The 22214-nt window shown below is 40.6% G+C and overlaps 1 pseudogene; it reads left to right on the top strand.

The window, feature by feature from the left end:
• The window catches only part of LOC107141492, a 27965-nt pseudogene extending 6765 nt beyond the window's left edge, over positions 1-21200 (top strand).
• Positions 21201-22214: the final 1014 nt, after the last annotated feature.

The following is a 22214-nucleotide window of genomic DNA, read 5'->3' on the forward strand; positions in this document are numbered from 1 at the left end:
AAAAAAAAAAAAAAAAAAAAAAGAAAGAAAGAAAGAAAAAAGAAACCCACATTATCATCATATTATCATTAAACTGCTGAAAGCCAAAGACACACAAAAAATCTTGAAAGTGGCAAAAGAAGAGTAACTTATCGCAAATCACAAAGTACAGTTCTGATGAGCCATTTTTCTCATCAAAAACAATGGATGCCAACAGGCACTGTGGCACATGCCTGTAATCTCAGAGACTTGGGAAGCTGAGGCGAGAAGATGACCAGTTAAAGTCCAGCATCAGCAACTCAGAGAGGCCCTGTCTCAAAATAAAAAATAAAAAGCACTGGGGATGTAGCTCAGTGGTAAAGCACCTCTGCATTCAATCCCCAGTGCCCCCCAAAAATCAATTAAATAAATAAATAAGAAAAAGAAGCAATGAAGGCCACAGGGTAACATTAAGTAACATTTAAGATGCAGTATAAAGATTCCTTAGAAAACTTGGAATGGAACTACCTTTGACCCAGCTATCCTACTCCTGGGTCTATACCCAAAGGACTTAAAATCAGCATAATAGTAACACAGCCACATCAATGTTTATAGCAGCTCAATTCACAATTGCTAAACTGTGGAAGCAACCTAGATGCCCTTCAAAAGATAAATGGATAAATAGACTGTGGTACATATATACAATAGAATATTGTGTAGCATTAAAAGAGAATAAAATTATGGTACTTGCAGGTAAATGGATGGAGTTGGAGAATATCATGCTAAGTGAAGTAAGCCAATCCCAAAAAACCAAAAGCTGTATGTTCTCTCTGATAAGTGAATGCTGATCTATAATGGGGAGGGGGGGAAGCATGGGAAAAAACTTTGATTGGGCAAAGAGTAGGGAGGGTAGGGAGGATGCATGGGGGCAGGAAAGATGGTGGAATGAGATGGACATTATTACCCTAGGCACATGTATGACTGCACATATGGTGTGACGCTACATCATGTACAACCATAGAAATGTATGTGCTGCAATTGTGTACAATGAATCAAAATGCATTCTTCTGTCATATATAAATAAAAATTAAGAGAAATTTAAATAAATTAAATAAATAAATTAATTAAAAGAAAATAAAAGATGATAAAGGAAAACAATTGATGCTGCCTATAGCTTCCAGAAAAAGTTTTCCTCATAAATAAAAGTGAAACAAAAACATTTCTAGGGCTGGGGGTGTGGCTCAAGCGGTAGCAAGCTCGCCTGGCATGCGTGTGGCCCGGGTTCGATCCTCTGCACCACATACAAACAAAGATGTTGTGTCCGCCGAAAACTAAAAAAAAAATAAATATTAAAATTCTCTCTCTCTCTCTCTCTCTCAAAAAATTTTTTTTCTAGATAAATGAAGCCTGAGACTTCATTACTAACAGACCTGCTCTGTATGAAATGTAAATGGAAGTCCTTCAGGCTGAAAGGAAATAACATCTGGTAACCCAAATCACAGGGGAAAATAAAGAAAAATGAAAGTTATATGTGGGGGGCAAAATTTTTAAAAAACCATACAAATATGTATTTTCTCTTTGCATCTGTTAATTTCTTTAAAGGATATAAGATTGTGCCAGATGTGGTGGTGCATGCCTATAATCCCAGTAGCTGGGGAGGTCGAGGAAGGAGGATCACAAGTTCAAAGACAGCCTCAGCAATTTAGTGAGGCGCTAAGCAACTTAGTGAGACCCTTTATTTTATTTTTATATAAAAATAAAATAAAGATGTTGCATCCACCGAAAACTAAAAAATAAATATTAAAAAAAAATTCTCTCTGTCTCTCTCTCACACACTCTCTCTCTCTTAAAAAAAAAAAAAGATTGCAAAAATCATTAACTATAATACTGTATTGTTGGTTTTATAATATATAGATATAATAGATGTAGTAATAAGAAAGGGAGCTATATTGAAGCAATCTTGCTATATTTAAACATCTAAAAGTTACTATTGAAATTAAGAAGATTGTGATAAGATGGATATTATCATCCCTAGAAAGACCACACTATATATAAATATAGTTTGAGTGAATTTATTTTTAGTGAAGGGCACAAATAACTGAATATAGTTTAGAAAAGCCAACAGATAAATTAAAATGGTTACTATAAATATTTTTAACACAGAATAAGTCAGCCAAAGAGGGACAGAGAAACAAAAAGAAGACATGAGAAATGTAGAAAACAAACAGCAAAATAGCAGACATAAATCCAGCTATAAGAATAATTTCATTAAAAAAGCAGGGATTGTCAGACTGGATTTTTAAAAAGCAAGATTTAGGGGTTGGGGTTATGGCTCAGTGGTAGGGTGCTTGCCTAACATGTATGAGGCCCTGAGTTTGATCCTCAGCACCACATATAAAGTAAATAAAATATATACATTCATATATACATACTGACAACACTTGAAATTCATCCTGGCAGTAAAAAAGTTTAAAAATTAGCAAGATTTAATTAATATGCTGTCAATCAGAGACACACATCAGATTCAAAGACACAAGTAGGTTGGAAATGATAGAAAAATAATAAACTATGGAAACAAGTAACTCTAAGAGAATTGAACTAGCTATATTATCAGACAAATAGATTTTAAATTAAGAAATATTATTAGAGACAAGAGAAACATTTCAGAATGATAAAATGTCAAGACATCAGAAAGATGTAACAACTATAAACACAAATGCACCTAACAACAATATTCCAAAATATACAAAACAAAAACTGATAAATGTGAAATGAGAAATAACTGAAGAATTACAGTTGGGCATTTTAATAGCTTATTCTCAATAACTGATAAAGGATGTATAACCAGAATATATAAAATACTCCTTCAACTCAATAAAAAAAAGATTCAATCTAGCAAACGGCAAAAAATTTGAATACATGTCACCAAAGAAGATATAAAAGGATATGCAAATTAAAATCAAAATAAAATATCACCATACATTCACTAGAATGTCAATTAAAAAAAAAAACATATCAAGGGGCAGGGGTTGTGGCTCAGTGGTAGAGCGCTTGCCTAGTACGTGTGAGGCTCTGGGTTCGGTCCTCAGCACCACATAAAAATAAATAAATAAATAACGGTATATATAAAAAAAAACCAACACATCAAATGTTGGTAAGTTGCAGAGGAAATACAGGCCTCATAGATTGCTGATGGGAATGTAAAATGGCATAAACACTTTGAAGAATATGGCAGTCACTTAAATTTAAACTTTACCTGTGATCTACTTATTCTTTCACACTCTTTTTTTTTTCTTTTTATGTGGTGCTGAAGATCGAACCCAGGGCTTCACATGTACAAGGCAAGCACTCAATCACTGAGCCACAATCCCAGCCCCCGCTTTCATACTCTTTATATCTTTAGAAATATTTCATATCATCCTCTACAATGGTCTAGCACAATTTTACAAAACTTATTCCTAGAAGCTTTATAATTTTTCTTGACACTGCAAATGTTATCTTTTTTTGCCTATCATACCTTCTAGTTTCTTATTTCTGTACATACCAATATATTGATTTTTTTATATGCTGATCTTGGATCTAGCATCTTTTTCAAATTCTCTTATAAGTTCATATAGTTTTACTCCAAATTTTCTTGAATTTTCTAAATTGACAGTAATACCTGCAATTAGGGATGGTATTCTCTCCTTCAAATTCTTATACTTTTTATTTATTCCTCTTATTACACTGGCTAGGAACTTCAGGATAATAGTAGGTTGTAGTGCTGATACAGAATAATCTTATCTTTTTTCTGAAATTTCATCTTAAGCATAAAGTTTAGGTCTGGTGTAGATACCCTTTAACAGATTGAAAAAGTTCCCTTCCATTCCTAATTTGCTAAGAGTTTTTATTATGAATCCATATTTAGTTTTGTTGGATGATTTTTCTACATCTTTGAAGAGACTGTATGATTTTCTTCCTTAACTGGCAACCACAGTGCAAATTTCCTAATGTTAAATGATCCTTTTGCAAATAAAGGAAAATTAATATCAGGGTAGGGCTAATGGCAAGCTTTCCTGCCACTGACCTTGATCTTCCACAATACTGTTTCCTTGGAAACTGAGAGTTAAGATAAATGAGGGCTACTGTGTATACAGCCTTTGTAGAGTAGATTTGGAGGCGTTGTCAGTGGGCATGCAGGCTGTGTGTTTACACAGAAAATATTGGTGGAAACAGAGGCTTCTGAGTCAAGATGACCACTGCATTCCTTAGCTCTCCCATGGCAGCTGTATGTGCCTGGTGAGTGAGTGACAACCAGATTTATGTATTTAGACTTGGGTAGCTGCTAGGCCTTCCAGTGAGATGAAGATGCAGCTGCAGAATCTTCCATATCTTGCCTAGAATTCTAGGTTGCAATCGATTTGTGTCTCAGGAGTCTTGTTGTCAACTTTAGCATAACCACACTGTGGTGCTCCATTTCCATCCCAATGGGCAGGCTGTATTAATTGTTTATACACTGTTAGATTCTATTTACCAGCATTTTATTTTAGAATTCTTGGCCATATATTCAGAATTGAGTTTGGGCTATAATTTCTTCAACTGCTGTCTTAGATTGGTTCAGCTCAGTTATATTGGTCCATAATGCTTATCTACAATTCCAAAACTCAAGAAATTCTGAACTAGCAGCAGGTGTTTTTTGGGGGTGGGTGGGCAGGTAGGAGTACAGTTTCAGCAGATTCATTTGGCAGCAAAACCTAGTCTGAACTAATGTGATGCTGTTCAATTTTTATTTTATTCCCCTTAGTATGTTTTGCCATAAATATTTGATTATGGGGAAATGATCCAGACTGTGCTGAGGTGTAATGTAGTATAACATGCATGCTACGTATCTTTCTAAACTCCCCAATCCCCAAAGTTTAAAATAAAGCTATTTGGACATGTTTTAGCCTAATTAAGTAAGTTGAGCCCTTGTTTTTTTTCCTGTTTACTTGGTTATTTGAGGTAGTTTGCATAAGATGGTTATAACTTGTTTCTTTATGAAGTGTAGAAAACGTATTTGTAAAACTGTGTGGGCTTTAAGTTTTGTTTGTTTGTGGTGTGTGTGTGTGTGTGTGTGTGTATACATTACTTTTTCTGGTGGAAATTGAATTGATTCTCTGGTGCCCTTGTGCTTGCAGTTCCTGATTACCTAGAGGAAGCTTGATGTTACATTTCAAAGAGATTGGAGACGTTTATCCCAGCTGTTAACAGGCCATTTGACTTGCAGAAATGCGGGGCTTTTAGATTGGATAGCATGCGATGAAAAAGGCTTTCAGGGGTTCTACTTAGCCTAGTTATGGAATCAGTATTTAAATTTTACCTCTAGGGGGCAATCATAGATCATAAATGGGCATTTTTATTTTTATTTTTGCCATACAGAGTATTGAGCCTCCAGCATGCTAGGGAAGCATTCTGCCACTGAGCCACATCTCCAGCCCTTCAAACATTTTTATTTTGAGATAGTCACCCTGGCTGTCCTCAAACTCATGATCCTCTTGCTTCAGCCCCTGAATGGCTGGAATTATAAGTGTATACCACTGTACTAGCTGGTATAGTTTTTTTTTTTTTTTTGTACTGGGAATTGAACCCATGGGCACTTAATCATTGAGACACATTCCCAGCCACTCCCCCCGCCCCTTAATTTATTTTTTATTTTGAGACAGGGTCTTATTAAGTTGCTGAGGCTGGCTTTAAACTTGTGATCCTCCTACCTCAGCCTCCCAAGCCACTGGGATTACAGGCAGGTACCACCATGCCCAGCTGGTATAGTCTTGTGTTTTTTGGGTTTTTTTTTTTAATATCTAGAATGGCTTCAACTGAGTCCTTTTGTAGATATGTATTATTTTTTCACATTTAAAGATGAGGAAATGAATTTTTAGTGTTTTAGTAAACTTTTTTGCTGCTGTGACTAAAGGATCTGACCAGAACAACTGTAGAGGAGGAAAAGTTTATTTGAGGGCTCACGGTTTCAGAGCTCTTAGTGCACAGAAGGCCAGCTCCATTTCTCAGGGCTCAATATGAGGCTGAACATCATGATGGAGTGTGTGGCAAAGGGAAGCAGCTCACATCATGGTGATCAAGAAGCAGAGAGTTCTCCACTTGCCAGATACAAATATATATCCCAAAGCCATGCCCTAATTCCCACCTCCTCCAGCCACACCCCACCACTTCAGTCACTACTCAGTTAATCCCTATTAGGGGATTAATTCATTGATTGGGTTAAGACTCTCATAATCCAATCATTTCTTCTCTGAACCTTCTTGTATTATCATTTGTGAGCTTTTGGGGGACCCCTCACATCCAAACCATAACACTTAGAAAAGTGAAAAAACTTGCTTAGTTCGTGTAAGTTGTAAGTAACAAATGGTAGATCTGATTTTTTTTTAATTTGTTGTTGTTGATGGACCTTTATTTTATTTATTTAAATGTGGTGCTGAGAATTGAACACAGTGCCTCATACATGCCAGGCAAGCAGTCTACCACTGAGCTATAAAACCCCAGCCCCAGATCTGTGATTTTAACCTAATCTATTTGCCACCAAAGTCCATGCTCTTAACAATATCTGTCTTTACCACCCACCACCCATAGAAGCAGTGTACCAAAGTGGATAAATGCACCAACTCTGAAGTCAATGTGCTTGACCAGGAAGGCTTGGTTCATATGGGTATCTGAAGACTGGGATGGCATCAAGAAATTGATTCATATGAAAAATAAATTATTGTCCCAGCATTGTGGCATATGTCTGTAATTCCAAAGGCTCCAGAGACTGAGGCAGGAGGATCACAAGTTTGAGGTCAGTCTCAGTAACTTAGGGAGACCCTGTCTCAAAATAAAAAGGGCTGGGGACATAGCTCAATGATAGAGTTCCCCTGTATTCAACCTCTCAGTAACACATATATGCAACAAAGTAAACAACAACAACAACAACAAAAAAATAGGAGGAAGCGGAAAGAAAAAAAAATGAATCTACCAGACCCACTAAAGTCTAGCTCTATCGCTTACCAGCTGTAAGACCATGGGAAGATTACTTAACTGCTCTGTGACCTAGGTTCTACATCCATATAAATGAGAGGATAAAAGAAATTTCTGCTCAGCCTTGAGCATATGCAGAAGGACTTACCCACTGCAAGGCTCTGAGCCTGGGTAGGTGATAAAATGCAGGCAAGAAAAGGACATTAAAGTATCTTACAGACAGAAATTACAGGAAGCAACTGCCACTCCTTGGGCTAGGAGAACAAAGGGAAGGTACTTAAATTATTAAAACTCAAGCTTAGCTCAGGGGCCCTGCAGAGTCAAAACGCAGACCTCTGAGAAGCCGTGCTACACAGCGGCTGCTAGAGTTCCTGGAGGAAGCACCCTGAGGCTGGCCTGCAGGTGCTGGGAAGACTGCACACTGGATTCAGCAACCTCCATGGGAAGGAGCTTTCCAGGTTGCTGGGTGATGCTCACAAGGGAATCCTCCTCCTGTGTTAAATCTTCCTCTGCTACCATCCATTGACAAAGCCTTGTAGGGCGCTTACTTCGGCAAAGAAGATATGTGGTTCACAGAGTTCCCAACCCAGCAGAGTATAGGACAGTGGATTGGAGCTAACCGACAACAGCGTAATAACAGGAACAATCCATCACTTTGGTTTCTCAAGATGCATTTACACCTTTGTTCACGTATTTAAACTTCCGTAAGACAATGAAAACAATCTTTTTGCCTAACAAGATACCATTCTCCTTAATGAGAGGATAAACAATGCCTAATCCTCTCCCTAACTAAGAGGATGCTGTTTTAGTAATCATTGTATCAGTCTTTGGGGGATATTCATAGCATCCATTTCTAAGTTATATTAATTACTCTTCCAATTTGGTCAACTATTCTGCTGAACTTATCATTTTCTTTCTATAAGCAGTCTAGTGCATTCAAAACAATCCATCTCACATCCTGGTCCATATGACCAAGTGGAATAGCTACTTTGTCCCCCAAGGAACCTGCAATAGACACTTCATCTCAATTAACCATAGGTAATAATTGTATTAATTGTGATGTCGCTGTATGCCATGGATTGCTAGTACCCCATTTTACATGGGCAAGGAACTCAGCACTGAATTCAAATTCAAGAAAAGCAAAACAATAAAGAAAAGGAAAAAAGAAAGAAAAGAAAGTCCTATATTTGAAGATCTGTTTCCTGGAACTACTCGTGGCGCTGATTTCTCAGTCAGCCATGGCCCTATCAGGAGAAAGAACCTCATTAATAATTTAAAGAAAAAAAAATTTAGAGAAAGAGAGTTGAATATAAGTAATTGCTAGCTATGTATGAAGTTGTTAACATGGTAGCTAAAAGGGCAGTAAAAAATACCAGCATGACATATGGGTGGGAATTTTAGGAAGAAGCTGCCACCCCTAGGCTGAGGGAATAAGAGAGTTTGAATTATTAAAATTTGTAAGTTTAGAAGGAAACTCTGCTGAGCTAAAATTCAGACCTCGGAGATTGGGTCACTGCTTGGATGAAGTTGTTATCTCTGAATCTGGAAGAGGGTCCCACGGGTCTGAGACTCAGACTCTTGGGGATGTGATACTGGAGGGCTGGTGCTGGTGTCTCTGAGAAGAACACAGTGGGGTTGGCTCTGCATGTGGTGGGAAATTGTAAACTAGTCTTAGTCTCTGCTACAGGAAGACCCTGCTGTTGCTAGGGAGTGGAATAGAGCCCTTTGAGAGTGATGCTCATAAAATGTAAACCATCAGAGAGCCCACAGGAAGTTCACAGGGAACCAACAGAGGAAGTGAGTCTCTTCTCCCACCTCCATCCTTTCATGTTTTTTCCCTGTGCATTAATCATGTCTTAATTTTATTTTATTTGATGCTTTGACATCTTGGGGCCTTACAGACGGTAGAGGGCCTGTCCCTTCCAGGATTAGCAAATTCCTAAAGATAGCAAACAGCTCCCCCTAGAGCTTGCCTTTCATTTGCAAACCAAGCAAACTGGAGTCTAGAACCCCAACCGCCAACTCTATCAGGCTCTGGAGCTGGGCCCCTATCCATCTGACTTAATTGCCAGGGCCACGTAATAGACAACTCCTATCCCCCAGGTCTGCTGAAATTGTCCCCAATTACCTGATCCCATGGCTGCTTACCCTGCCTTTCCTGTTCCTTCCAGTGAAAACTACAGTAAAAACACTCTGGCCCACACATGCCCCTTGCTCCCTCTGCCTTCTAATTGACCCTGGTGCTTTTCCGTGTGCCCCCTCCCATGCCACGAGGCAGCATGACTCCTGCTCTAGGGGACTGTGAGATGCTTCTTCCTTCGTGATATAATTTCTTCGTGTCTTACCATATGTGATGAAAACAATTCCCTGGGTTCCCTTAGAACACCCTGTAGAGTCCCCTATGGACAGAGCCCAACAGGGAGCTAGCTAGTAGAGCAGAAATGTAGTTTTCAGAGCCCCGGCCCTAGTCTCACAAAGCAGATTATAGAAGGGAGGGTTTGGAGCAGAGGATAACAGTTTAATCAGTGGCCCAGCATGCAAGTTAAATAAGGTCCAAACTATTAAGGAGTTTATAATCCAGGACAAAATTGTTTGTGTCTAGAAAGTAACAGATTAGAAAATGAACCTTTGAGGCTCACCACACTTGAGACCACTTACACAGAAGGCCAGCAGAAGGGGCTGGGAGTGCTGGGCTGGAGGAGGCTTGCAACAGGGCTACCAGAGAGGGCTGCATCCAGTAAAATTGAAAGGAGGTGAGGGAGCCAGCTGGGCAGCTAGCTACCTTGGAACCACAAGAATATGTGGAACAGGACCTTTGGGCAGAGAGAAAAGTAAGCATAAAGGCCCTGAGATAGCCCTTAGTCCCACCAAAGGTGGCAAAGAGGCTGTGTGACATTAATTTTATGGGTCAACATGGCTAGAATATGGTGCTTGGTTGTTCATTCAAACACTAGCTGTTACTATAAAGGTACTTTTTTGGATTTAATCAACATTTAAATCAGTAGATATTGAGTAAAGCAGATTACCCTCCATAATGTGGGTAGGTCTCATTCTATCAGTTGAAGGTCCTGATAGCATAGACAAGTCCCCCAGGCAACGAAGGTAAATCTGTCTCCAGCCTGCAACATAGAAATTCTACTCAAGTTTCCAGACTTCCCACTCAAGACTGCAAAATCAGCTTTTTCCAGCCTGCCAGCCTGCCCTGCAAATTTCAGACTTGCCTGCCTCCAAATCACATGAGCCAATTCCCTAGAATAGAGCTTTCTCTCTGTGTGTAAATACACACCCGATTGGTTCCGTTTCTCTTGAGTACTCCTGTAGCAGAGGAAAGTGAATGATGGGACGGGATCTATGAAATGGGGCCAGAGGGGAGGTAGGAAGGTGGCCTGAAAGAATAGTTTTTGCTTTTGAAAGATCATTCTGGTTTCTGTGTGAAGACCATAGACTATAGTATAGGAACAAGCGTGGAGGAAGGCAAACCAAAACTGAGGCCATTTCAGTTAAACAGAGGTAGTGGCAGTTGCAACAAGAGATGCATCTTCATCCTGGGTGTCCATCTTTTAAATGTTTTTGGACGTGCTGGATCATTCAAGAAAACCAAACCCTGCACACCTACTGCAAGTATTACAATGCGCAAACAATAAAACCTAAGTAAAGGCTACATTCTTTGGAAGCACTAACAAATGAGTAATTTAGGATAAAGATAAACTGGTGATTCCGCTGAAGCCCAGAGTTCCTCATAAAGAATGAGCAATGCTGTCGAGCTGTCTGCCGATTTGTGGGCGAAGAGGCAGAGAGTGTGGCTGTTTCTCAAGAGTTGCTATTTTGGGAAGCTCATTCATCAGTGGTCGTGATGGTATCCTAATGGACTTATAACTTCTACTGATAATTAATTTGATTATTTATTGCAGTTACTATTTTCCATTTGCCAAGTAGCATGTTAGTATTTCAATATTTTATCAATGGCCACAAACTTCCTGAGTGCCTACCTGTTGATGGCCCTGCTCAGCAGGGTTCCTGCCACTGTAGAGGTAGGAGGTGGGCAGAATTGGGTGATTTAATTAGAAGTATTCCATCTGTAAATTCTCCATTCAAAATTCAATTTTGTTTGTTCTTTTTAAATAGGGAAAACATGTCCACTATGCAGTCAAAAATGGTGTCTTCATTCTTTTCAGATTTATTTTATTCTGGGCCCTCTCTTTCCTACCCAGTGTTTGGCAATTTAAACCCCCAGAAGTTCCCCCAAACCCATCTATTACCTTCCTTGATTTCTCTTCCTTTGGCCTCCATTTTCCCTGAAACCAGATCAGAAATTTTAGAAAATGTCTTCATAGGTATCAACCAGCTGACACCCATAGTTTTGTGTATGGCCAAAAATAATTTGAATGTGGAACATTGTCAAAGAGAAATTTGAATGTCACAGAGAGATTACCAGTAGGCCCCCATAAGATTCCCAATAATCCTTTCCTAAGGAATTTTCATCTTGCTATTTTCACCTAGATGATACAAAAATTATTTCAACCCACTTAGAAATGGATTTAAAAAGTAAAAGAAGGATAAAAATAAAGTTGAGTACTTACCTCACAACATGTCAGAATAAATTCCAAATTGAGCAAAGACTTGAACATAACTATAAAAAGACCAGAAGGAATTGTAGAAATGGATGAGATTTTACTATATAAAATGAGAAATTTATGTGGGCCAAAAAATATCTGAAACAAAGCTAAAAGGCTCCGACTGAGAAAAATATTTACTATTTATAAGATAGGCAAGAGGTTTGATTTATAGCACATAAGGAGATACTACAAATTAATAAGAAAAAGATAACCCAATAAAAATTGGCCCAAGAGTATAAAAAAGACAAGTCATAAGTAAATAGAAGTGATAAGTAAATAGAAAATCATATGAAAGATACTCAACTTTAGGGCTGGGGCTGGGGCTCAGTGGTAGAGTGCTCGCCTGGTTTGTGTGAGGCACTGGGTTCGATCATCAGCACCACATAAAAATCAAATAAAGGCGCTGGGCGTGGTGGTGGTGCATGCCTGTAATCCCAGTGGCTAGGGAGGCTGAGACAGAGGATCCTGAGTTCAAAGCCAGCATCAGCAACAGTAAGGCCCTAAGCAACTAATTCAGTGAAACCCTGTATCTAAATAAAATGCAAAATAGGGCTGGGGATGTGGCTCAGTGGTTGAGTGCCCCTGAGTTCAATTCCTGGTACCAAAAAATAAATATATAAATAAATAAAATAAAGGTATTGTGTCCACCTACAACTAAAAAAATATATATATTTAAAGAAAAAAAGATACTCAACTTCAGTAATAATCAGGAGACATAAGTTAAATCAATAGCAAGATATAATCTTTAATTAAATTGTCAAATGTCAAAGACAGATGATGCCCAATTTGGGTAAAGGTATGGGGAAATAACCAATTCAATACACTGTGATGGAGTGTTAATTGGTAGAGAGCATTATTAGTCACCCTACAGAAGAGACTTGGTTTATGTATAGGTTTACTATAGCAAAGTTTCTATAAGTGAAACGTAGAACATAATTATAAACATCTATATTAGTCTGGTTTATGTTACTGTAACCAAATTTAACGCTGGCTGACTTGTAAAGAAAAGAAGCTTATTTTGGCCAATGGTTCTGGTCTAAAGGGCCCACACCTGATGATTGTCTTGCTGACAGAGTCCCAAGGCTGTGCAGGGAATCACATGGTGAGAGACAGAGATGTGCATGTCCATGTGTGTCTTCTGGTCCCTTTCCCTCTTCTTATAAAGCCACCAGGATTCAATCATGGGGCTCCATCCTGATGACCTATGTAATTCTAACAATCTCTCAAAAACCCACCTCTAAATAGCACAGTCAGATTAAGTTTTCACCTTCCTAACAGCTCACAAAAGGGGATCAAATTTTAACACCCGAATCCTTGGTGGCATACTCAAACCATCTTCAAATCAAGAAAATATCCATTAATAGGGGAATGATCAAATGAATTAGGAGCAAGCGTGTGATGTGATGTGTGTGTGTGTGTGTGTGTTTGCAAGTGAAAAAAATGGCCTGGAAGGAAGTAAAGACTCAAAGTTTAATGAAGGACACCCTTGGGGAAGCAGCAGGATTGGGGTTGAGTGGTAGGGAAAGGACTTTTACTTTTTATTCTATATTCTCCTTTGATATTTGGATGTATTACAATGAATATGAAATACTTTTTTTTTGGTATCCAGTATTGAATGCAGAGGCCTTAACCACTGAGCAACATCCCCATAAAGTTTTATATTTTATTTTGAGACAGAACTGTGCTAAATTCCTGAGGCTGGCTTTGAACTCCTGCCTCAACCTCCTGAGCTGCTGGGATTACAGGTGTGCACCACCGTGCCCAACCTATGTCAATAACTTTAAAGATGTTCCTAATGACTGGTAATATTAGTTACACTGGGGAGGGGAAATGGATGACTGGAGAATTGTGAGGAGGGGTGGGAAGGCAGAGAGAGACCTCTCTGTGTATCCCTTTTGTATGTTTTGAATTTATAGCATGAGGATATATTTCATGGTCAAAAATTTGATGAAAAATTCTTAAACAGTTTACACTCTTTGATCCAGCAATTTCCCATTCCTGAATTTATCCTAAGAGTAAATCACAGATGTGAACTAATGCCATTTCAGTTACCTATACCATGATTTATAATAATGAACAATTGTAAGCAATACTTCAAAATCCCCAAAGAGCAGACTGGTTGAATAAACTATGATGTTTATGAAATGGAAGACGTAGACACTAAGAAGTGATTTTTGTAGAAAAATGTACATTGTTTTAGAAAGATGAATTAACTATATTAGAAAAACAGGTTAATAGAGAGACATATATGTAGTTTTATATAGAGAGGCAGATTAATAGACAGATGTTATATAACCTGAAAGGGTCTCCACCAAATGTTAAAAGCATTTTCTGACTTAGTAGTGGTATTATTAGGCTGCTGTATTTTGATCAGTGGGTGAAATACATTAGACAAAGGCTGAGAAACAGCCCTCTCAAGGCAGTGTCTGTCAGATGGAAGTAGATATTATAAAGGTAATGCAATTAAACTTTATGAGAAATGCAATTTAAAGGGCTAAGAAGGTTGTAAGAACAAAATGTAAGATCATTAAGCCAGAATTTTTTTAAAGAAGCCATAACATTAAAGAAGAAACATAATGAACACACAGAACCAAAAGCTAAACAATTTGAAAGATAAAAAGTTAATAAAATAATATAAAAACCCAAGCATTTTGAAGATAAAATATTAACATATAAATATTTTATATATTTATATGTATGAGGAACTGGTCAACTAGAAAGCAATCACAAATTGCCAGAGAATAAGAAAAATCCCCTAACTGCAGGGGCCCAGTGCAAATGTAAATATGGGGCCATTATTTAAAAGTTACTAAGAATTTCAAAATGGCAACAGCTGAGCATTGAATCAAGAGTGGGGCCCTGTGTGGCTCCATAGGTTGGGTGACCATGAAGCTGGCCCATCAGGGGTCTGCCTGGGCTGGGAAGAGCAGTGGAAGTGTGGAAGTCAGCAAAGCTCAGCTCTGGTCCAGTGGGAAGGAAGGAGGCTGAGATCTAAAATGCAGTTCCATCCGGGTGCCCCTGCAAAACAGTTCTTCATCTTGAAAAAATTACAAGTATCTTACAGTAATGACAAGCGTGGCAACTAACATTTGTTGAATGTTGACTATGTGCCAGATTTTAGCTGCATTACGTGGATAATGCTTTAAAATCCTTACAACAACCCTATGGGAAGGTGCTGTAATAACCTTTTTTTTTTTTTTTGGTACAAGGGATTGAACCCAGAGGTGCTTAACCATTGAGCCACATCCCCAGCCCTTTTTATTTTGAGACAGGTTCTGGCTAAGTTGCTTAGGGCCTTGCTAAGTTGCTGAAGCTGGCCTCAAACTTGCAGTCCTCCCGCCTCAGCCTCCCAGGTCAGTGGAATTACAGGCTTGCCCCATCTCCAGCTAAATGAATGAGTTTTTTTGTTTTGTTTTGTTTTTTAGTTGTAGTTGGACACAATATCTTTATTTTATTTTTATGTGGTGCTGAGGATTGAACCCAGTGCCCAACACGTTCTAGGTGAGCACTCTACCACTGAGTCACAACCCCAGTCTCTTGAATGAGTTTTAAAGTGAAGAAATAACTTGTGCCTGCTCGTGCACCCCACCTCAAAAGGGCTCTCCTGGACTCAAGAGCAGATTCTGATTTTAGTGAAACCCGATGGGGTGCAGTGGAAGCTAATTGGAGCTATGATCCAGGGTTTGGAGAGGCTGGGCTTCAAGCTGGTTGGCATGAAGATGCTGCAGAAACCAGAGAGCATCTACTTACTGAGCATTACCAGGACCTTTGGAGGAAGATATTCTACCCACGCTCATCAGCTACATGAACTCTGGGCTGTGGCGGCCATGGTCTGGGAAGGTTATAATGTGGTCTCTTCCTTGAGGGCCATGATAGGACACACTGATTCCACTGAGGCTGCCCCTGGGACAATCTGAGGAGACTTCAGTCTCCACATCAGCAGGAACATCACCCATGGAGGAGACCCAGAGAGATCCAGTTCTGGTTCCAGAGCAGCGAACTGGTGAACTGGACAGATGGGGGCCTTATGTCAATCCCTACTATATATAAGGCCATAGTACCTAGAGAACCAGGTACAAAGACCAGTTCTGCTGGGTGCAGTGGCACACACCGGATATCCCAGCATCTTGGGAGGCTGAGGTAGGAGAATTTCAAGTTTAAAGCCAGCCTCTGCAGTTTAGCAAAGCCCTAAGCAACTTAGCGAGACACTGTCTCAAAATTTTAAAAAGAGGGGGGGATGGGGCTAGGGATGGGGCTCAGTGGTTAAGCACCCCAGGTTCAATCCCTGATACCAAAAACAAATAAGCAAAAAAAAAAAGTTATCCTGGTTGGGTAAAAACACTTTAATGTCCCACAACCTCTAACCCTTGTGCACCTAAGGGCTATGTCCAGGGAGAACCTGTGAGTCAATCAGACCATCACTGTGTCCTCCTAGCAAACTGGTTATCCCTGGAGGCCAAAGATGTTCAGTGGTGGATACCCTCACCAAGATGCCTCACAGCCCCCATCATGGCCCAGCCCCATTCTCATCATCCTAAACATCAGGAATGAATTCGATTTCCTAGGCTATCCTCATGTTCTGGTCTCTAGGATTTTCTGTTCTCAGAAGTACCACAAATTCTCCCAGGAAGATATCCAGCTGTCTCACCTACCCAGCTTTAGAACCATAAATCTCAAGGTACCTGAAAGAGTCCCCATGGCCTGAAGTACATCTCTGTGCTATCCTGGTGCTCTATCTGTAGCAAAACTGAAAGATTAGGTGACTTGCCCAAGGTCACCAGTAAGTGAAGAGAATGATGTAGCTGTGATTGGATCAAAGGCCCCGACTTTCCATTTCACAATCTTTTTGTACAGCCTTCTTGCTCTTGATGGGATAAAATGCTGCAAGAAAGGACTTTTTGGCCACTCTCTGGCTCTCCCACCCACCTTTCTTTCAAAGGCCTTTGGGGCCACTCAGAGGTCCCTTCAAAGTGAGTCCACAGCCCCCTCTGCTGGCAGCTGCCTCTCACTGCATCTTCTATCTCTGACCTTGAATGGCCTTTATTAGTTGAGATGCCTCTGGCTGCGATCCATAGAAACCAGCTCTGGCTAACTTAAGGGAAAAAAGGGCGGAGGCTGCGAGATGGAGGCAGGGGTGGGGAGGTGAGGAGAGGCAGGATGATATGTTAGAAGGGTTATGGGAAACCTCAGGGACTCCAAGAAAAGATTGAAAAACCAAGAAATCATCACAAAAAGAGAAGATGAGAACCTGAGCCCCCATAGCAAGACATCACAGGATTATTTTTTCCCTAGAGCACCACCAGCCATACAATTCTGCTCTGATGACAAGATTTCTGTGCCTCTCCATTCAAAGTTCCAGACTCGCAGAATACAATATCTAATTATTCAAGCTTGAGCTAGGCTGGCCCCTAGATACTTGATTTGCCCATTTTAGATTTCCAGAGGCCTCTGGAAGTTTTAAGAAGGTTTTGAGGAATGTCAGGCATGTAGGGATGTGTGTGTGTGTGTGTGTGTGTGTGTGTGTAGTGTCCAAAGGATAGGACAATAAGGCTCAATGATGAGAGATGAAGAGGGGGTCTGTGCCAGGGACTAGCCATGGCAGACAAAAGAAGGAGGTCAATATGGAAGTTAGTACCAGGAACAAAGGTGCTCTTTCCTGTCACCCTCCTACCCAACACATCCCAACCCATAATTTCAGTCACTTTCAGTCAGTGAAATTCCATCCAAATTAGTTTTCAATCTCACATTTAATCTTTCCTAGGACCCATTCCATGAAGGGCGGGACTCGAGGTTCCAGTGGCTGGGAGCAGGAGGCAGCTCTTACACACTTGTCCCACTCCTTGTGATTGCTTTCCTGTGAGAAACTGATGTGACTCCATTTTTGAGAAACCAGCTTCTACCTCAAGACCTGTCCTAAAGAAGGGGGTGTGACTCTTGTCCTTGGAAAAACCCACAGAGCACTCCTAGGCACATACCCACCCTGCTGAGTTGTTTGTCTGTAAATAACAGGCAGGTCTGCAGTGCCAGGTGTCCCTGACTCAGTTAGGCTAGGTGAGGACCCATAGCAACCCCTAGCAACTTCCAATCAGCATGAGACAGGGAAAATACCTGGGATGCCAGATGACCCCCCAGTAGTTTATGGTGGTTGATAACATGTTGGGAAACCATGTAGTTTAGCACATACACCCCCTCGTGACCTAAACCAATCAGTTCAAACGAATCCCCCTCTTGTACTAACCAATCACCCCTACCCAACTTGTTCCCTCCATTGAATGTGCTAATCAATGTTAAGAGTGTTGTTTGATTTTCCCAAGGTATGGAATGATTTGCTGTGTGATGTTGTGACGCATAGAGTATCCCCAAAACCTATAAAATCTCACTGAACAAAGGACCAGGACTCACTCCCTGGGACCACTGCGTCGGGAATGGTTGTGAGTCCAGGCTTGAGCTTGCAGTAAAGACTCTTGTGTGCTTGTATCGGATTCGGCTCCTGGAGGTCTATTGGGGTCCCAGGAACCTGGCATTACACCTAGTGTCAATTTTAGGAGGAAGGAGAGAAGAAAAAGGTTTTTCTCTTGTGACTGCCTACAATGAGTTGGGGCCAGCAGCTCCCTAGGGTCATCGCAGTGTTCTCCTACATGAGTAACCTCACATCAGTGACTGTGCTTTCAATGCCCAAGACCAGGGGTGATGTTGCAAATATGTAACAACCAGGATGATGCCAGCACTGGCTAATCCCCTGAGCAGGGCATTGAAAGCCCCTGGCCATGCCAGGCCAGAAGGAGGGGCAATAGAGACCCGACTAGGTAGTTCAAGAGTCCAGGGAGTCCTGGGGGTGGGAACAGAGTGGCTGGGGTGGAAGGAGGCACTTGGGGAGGTGGGTGTTTACCAGTTAGTATGGAAGGGTTTTGATATTTTAATAATCAGGGTGGCTATTCTGTTGTGCCCAGGAGAATTTTCAGTCTCACCACCATGAATCCAATTTCGTTGTATACTTAGAGTCAGGAATAGAATACCAGATAGAATACTAAATACTTGGATTTTCTGCAGGCCTGCTATGCTCAACCCAAACTATTCTCTTAGGTATCAATGGTCCCTTGGAATATAACTACATTTTTTTTTCTACATGTCCAATTGGCAGCACATCATGTTCCTTAGCAAAGGTTCCAGTAAGCCTTCAGCTCGCCATCTTATCTAGCCTCTTTCCCCCTAGCTTTAAGATCTATAGCTGCACTGTCCAATCTAGTAACCATAATCTACGTGTAGTTACTTAAGTTTAAATTAAATAAAAATTTAAAATTCAGTTTTTCATTTGCATTAGCCACATTTCAATAGCCACACATGACTAGTATTAGACATGACAGTGTAGATATAGAATATTTCCATCATTGCAAAAAGTTTCATCTGTCAGTGCTTGGGCTACAGGTTCCATTCTTTATAACTGTAGGGATGTAGGGATTGACCATTCAAGGACACATCCTTCATCCTCTCTCTAGTTGACATTGCCACCACATCTTCTGTCTCCAATACATCTTCCCACCTCCTCTCATCCCTGCTATTGCAACACTGAGGCAGATCAACAAACCTTATATGCGTCAGCTGAGATAAAACTGGAAAATAAGTCACATTCCTCTTCTTGGTGATACTCCAAAACTTTTTGAGCTAATTGTTTGGTGTCCCCCTTCCCAGAGTTTTAGGAAAAGGAACCATTTAAATATACCCATAAGGCAGGCTCAGGAGGCTGAGGCAGGAGGATCGCAAGTTCAAACCCAGCCTCAGCAACTTAGTGAGGCCCTAAGCAACTTAGCAAGACTCTGTCTCAAAATAAAAAATATAGAGAGCTGGGGATATGGCTCAGTTGGTAGAGTAATTTTTTTGCATGTACAAGTCCATGGGTTCAATCCCCAGCACTACTAAATAAATAAATAAAAATAAAATATATATAAAAAGGGCTTGGGATGTGGCTCAGTGGTTGAGCATTCCAGCACCAATCAGTCAATCAATAAAAACCTACAAAGAATGAAGTGAGAGGATAGCCTATCTCCCTCTGCAACTGGGGTGAGTACCTCCCGTTCCTTTATAGAAATCCAGCATTGGGGATAGGGAGATTGTCAAGCTACTTTGGAAGTTCGGCAAATACTTCAGGAAGGTGGCTGAAATGACAATCTTTAATACACTGAAGTTATAGTACCAGTCACTGTTTGCCCCCACTGCTATTCATCCTATGTTCCCCTCTGTATAGCAAGCGGCTGGAAGCCTGTACACTTCATTTCTCAGATTCCTTTATCAACTGACTCCCTAGTATGTTGTGCCAATGAGTTTCACTGGTAGAAGTTTGGAAGGTAAAAGCTTTTCCCCTTTCTCTAGATATGGTAGGAGCAGCAACTGCCATAGCAGCAAAACAGCAGGGTAGATGAAAACTCTCACCCAGCATTTTTTGGTGGTGGTGGTGGTGGTGGTGGGGTAGGTGGTGGCGTGCACTCCAGTAGCCTTAGCAGCATGAAATTCACTAATTCTAGCTCTAGCAGTGACAGTAACAGAAGGGGGTGACTTCAGACTTCCAGACCACAGCATCTGCAAGAGTGTGAGCTCCTGGTTTCCTGTAGGGCAGTAACCCTACAGAGTCCATGGCATCAGGAGCTCCAACCCTGATCCAACACACTTGGGCTCTGAATAGCATATCACCTTCCAGCCTCAGGGTGGTAATGGCTTCCTACAGTTTGCAATCTCTGGGTAACCTCTCCATCAGCCTTTTGCTCCTTTAATCCTTCAAATACTTTTGTATACTGTCTCTTGTATTACATCCTTCTCTGAAATTCTAGAATGGTGTTTGGTTTTCTTGGAATGTGAGAGCAAATGCTGTGTGCCCCTTCCAGAGCAAAGCTTTTATAATTGTTTATTTATTTATTTGCAGTACTGGGGTGGGACTTAAGGACACTTTACCAATGAGCTACATCCCCAGCCCTTTCTAGTTTTTATTTTGAGGCAGGATCTCGCTAAGCTCCCCAAGCTGGCCTCACTCTTGCAATCCTCTTCTCTCAGCCTCCATAGTTGCTGGAATTATAGGCATGGGCCACTGCACCCAGCCCAGAACTAATATTTAGAAACAGGCATGCCTCCTCTACTCTCCTTCCCTTTTAACTCACTGGAGACCTGAGGGGATGGCAGAACCACAAGGGAGAAAGGGCCTAGGTCCTTAAGTCCCCACAAGGAAAACTACCCATCAACTTGCAATGACCCTGGACTGTAAACAAGTATGCAAACTGTATATAAACAAAAAATAAACTTCTATTGCATTTAAATCATTGTACATTTGGGCCTATTTGTTATAGCAGCTTAGACTTTATCCCAGTGCATATAGTATCTTAAATATATGATTTACATATTTATGGGAATGTATTGCTTACTCATGTCAGGCAGGCACTCTGCTAAACCTTTATCCTCACACAGCAAGTAGTTCTGTTAATATTCCCCTTTACAGACTAGGAAACTGAATTGCAGAGAGGTTAAGTCACCTGTTCAAGTTCGTCTGACTTGAGAGCTTATGCACTTGGAGATTATACTTTCTGCTTGTCCTCACTCTCTTATTCACTCTGCTCTGCTCCCAGGAGTCTTAAGGTGAACTGCATCCACTAGGCTTGTGACCCTCTTTCTTCCCCTTGGATGTGGGAGACACAAACAGGAAAGTGTGTGGAGAGAAGGAGGGTGGTCAAGGTAATTTTTCTATACCCCCCAATCTCTACCAGGTCACCTGTGGGGTAGTGGCTGTGCTTCTTTACCAAAGGCCACAGCTCCACTGGAAACCTATTTGGAAAGGAGCAGCTTTGCTCCTTTCCCTGTCCCCTGAGGCCTGGGAATAGTAATGGCTCTCCACTGTCCTAGCTCCAGGGAGTTTGGCAATAACCCTACCCATACCTGTGCAAATAGTGTCCTCCTTAACTTATCTTCAGTTATCTCTTTGAGTGCCATCTATTTGCACTCTGCACTCTCATAGTACAGCGTGTATGTGTTTTTATAAACTTTAGGCACCTCTGTTGTTTTTGGAAGCTTTAGGGACAGGCAGGTGACTCAACCCCAGCCAATCAGAGCAATGTATGTCCCTGTCTTCAGGGATTGATTTTGAGGTTACCATGGGTCTCAAATCAGGCCAATGAGAACCAGCTCACAACTTTGAGAGGCTGCCCTGGGAAAGAGAAGTACTCATTTATAGAACTCCAAGTAGAGACTGTGCTCGCCTAGAGATACTGGAAGATATCTTGCCTTTATGTGGATCTCAAGAAAGAAGACAACATTCAGGAGAGCAAAACCAAGTCCCAGAAATTAAATATTAATCACTCTGGTTAAGCCCCTGAATCCAGCCTGCTCTCATGTCCAATCTATTCCTGGATTTTCCCCTTGCTTGACCCATTACATTCACTTTTTGCCTAACCCATTGTGGGCTGGATTCTCTGTCACTTGTCACCCAAGAGCAACAGGTGATAAATATGTCAATTATATATATATATATATATATATATATATATATATATATTTTTTTTTTTTTTTTTTTCCTTTGCAAGCACACAGAAATCACAGCTAGATAATCCATGGAGGAAATGAAAAAGAAATAAAATTTGAGGGGTAGCTTACAAAACCAAAAGAAAAGCAGAA

Source organism: Marmota marmota, unplaced genomic scaffold (genome assembly GCF_001458135.2).
Source record: "Marmota marmota marmota unplaced genomic scaffold, marMar, whole genome shotgun sequence".
NCBI classification, from domain to species: domain Eukaryota; kingdom Metazoa; phylum Chordata; class Mammalia; order Rodentia; family Sciuridae; genus Marmota; species Marmota marmota.